The sequence below is a fragment of the Petromyzon marinus genome, unplaced genomic scaffold, assembly GCF_048934315.1.
Source record: "Petromyzon marinus isolate PM22_M1 ecotype Great Lakes invasive population unplaced genomic scaffold, UKy_Petmar_22M1.pri1.0 PM_G_Scaffold_163, whole genome shotgun sequence".
NCBI classification, from domain to species: Eukaryota; Metazoa; Chordata; class Hyperoartia; order Petromyzontiformes; family Petromyzontidae; genus Petromyzon; species Petromyzon marinus.
In genome coordinates, this window is record NW_027422721.1 from 52501 (window position 1) to 55000 (window position 2500).

Sequence of the window (2500 nt, forward strand, 5' to 3'; positions counted from 1 at the left end):
AGCTCTCTTGGCGAGGGAGCTGATGTTCAGTTCCCACTTGAGGTCCCGGCAGAGAATAGTGCCCAGGAAGCGGAAGGACTCCACAATTTTGACTGCGGAGTCTAACAGGGTGATGGCGGTGAGTGGGGCTGTATTCTTCCTGAAGTCCACAACCATCTCAACTGTCCTTAGAGCATTTAGCTCTAAGTTGTTCTGGCTACACCAGGTCACCAGGTTGTCAGCTTCCCACCTATAGTCAGACTCATCCCCACCAGAGATCAGCCCAATGAGGGTGGTGTCGTCCGACAAACTTCAAGAGTTTGACGGACAGATGATTGGAGGCGCAGCTGTTGGTATACAGGGAGAAGAGCAGTGGGCAAAGGACGCAGCCCTGAGGAGTTCCCGTGCTGATGGACCTGGAGTCAGAGACTTCTGTTCCCGGCTTAACGCACTGCTTCCTGTCAGAGAGGAAGTCTGTGATCCACCTGCAGGTGGAGTAGGGCACGTTCAGCTGGAAGAGCTTGTCCTGAAGCAGGGCAGGGATGATGGTGTTGAAGGCAGAGCTGAAGTCCACAAACAGGATCCTGGCGTAGGATGCTGGGGCGTCCACATGCTGTAGGGTGAAGTGGAGGGCCATGTTAACTGCGTCGTCCACAGACCTGTTGGCTCTGTAGGCAAACTGAAGGGGGTCCAGGAGAGGGTCTGTGATGGCTTTGAGGTGTGCCAGGAGCAGGCGCTCAAAAGACTTCATTACCACAGATGTAAGGGCGACCGGTCTGTAATCATTTAGTCCTGTTGGCCTTAGCTTTTTGGGCACAGCGATGATGGTGGAGGACTTGAGACAGGCTGGTACATGGCATGTCTCCAGGGAGGTGTTAAAGATGTTGGTGAACACCGGAGACAGCTGGCCAGCGCAGTGCCTGAGGGTGGCTGGAGAGACAGAGTCCGGCCCGGCTGCTTTGCGTGGATTCTGCCTCTTGAAAAGCCCATTAACTTCTCCCTCCTGAAAGGAGAGAGTCGTTTCTGTAGTATGGGTGGGGGATGGGGCCTCTTGGGTGGGAAGGGGTGGTTCAGGACAGTCCAATTGTCTTTCAAATCTACGGTAGAACTCGTTCAGGTCGTTGGCTAGGCGGGAGTCGTTAGTGGTGTGGGGCGCTCTGGGTTTGTAGTTGGTGATGTGCCTGAGCCCTTTGGCAGACAGAAGCAGCGTCGTTAGTAGAGAACTGGTGTTTTAGTGTCTCTGAGTACAGTCGTTTAGCCTCTCTCACCGCTTTGCTAAACCTGTTCTTCGACTCCTTGAATCTGTCTCTATCCCCACTCCTAAACGCTTCCTCCTTCTCCAACCTCAACCTTTTGAGCTTTGCTGAGAACCAGGGCTTGTTGTTGTTAAAGTTCACCCTGGTACGTGTTGGGATACAGCAGTCCTCACAGAAGCTGATGTACACAGCCTCTGTGAGTTCATCCAGACTATTGGTAGCAGTCGTGAACATATCCCAGTCAGTACAGTCTAAGCACGCCCGCAAATCTTCCACAGCCTCACTGGTCCACTGTTTAGATGTCCTCACAGCAGGTTTACAGAGTTTTAGTTGCTGCCTGTATGCACGAATCAGGTGGACCAAGGGAGTTCTGTGCGAGCCGAACAGCCCCGTGACCCACAAGAGAAACATCCCCGCCAAATTCGAGCGTTTGACGGGGTCTATCCGTGAAAAAATATTCACGTTTTTGAGTGCACATGCATTTCTGCTGCAAATGCCTCTGGAAGTTTCATGCCGTTCGTATGCCAATTGTGGCAACACGAAAATGACCCGTTTTCCCATTCCGAGGGATTTCTGTGCGACCCTAACAGCCCCGTGAGCCACAAGAGACACATCCCCGCCAATTTCTAGCGTTTCACGGGGTCTATCCGTGAAAAATATAGACGTTTTTGAGTGCACATGCATTTCTGCTGCAGATGCCTCTGGAAGTTTCATGCCGTTCGTACGCAATGTGGCAACACGAAAATGACCCCTTTTCCCATTCCGAGGGATTTCTGTGCGACCCTAACTAACAGCGCCCGTGAGCCACAAGAGAGACATCCCCGCCAATTTATAGCGTTTCACGGGGTCTATCCGTGAAAAATATAGACGTTTTTGAGTGCACATGCATTCCTGCTGCAAATGCCTCTGAAAGTTTCATGCCGTTCCTATGCAATGTGGCCACACAAAAATGACCCGTTTTCCCATTCCGAGGCATTTCTGTGCGACCCTAACAGCCCCGTGAGCCACAAGAGAGACATCCCCGCCAACTTCTAGCGTTTGACGGGGTCTATGCGTGAAAAATATTAAAATTTTTGAGTGCACGTGCCTTTCTGCTGCAAATGCCTCTGGAAGTTTCATGGCGTTCCTATGCAATGTGGCAACACGAAAATGACCCCTTTTCCCATTCCGAGGGAGTTCTGTGCCACCCTAACAGCCCCGTGAGCCACAAGAGACACATCCCCGCCAATTTCTAGCGTTTCACGGGGTCTATCCGTGAAACATAT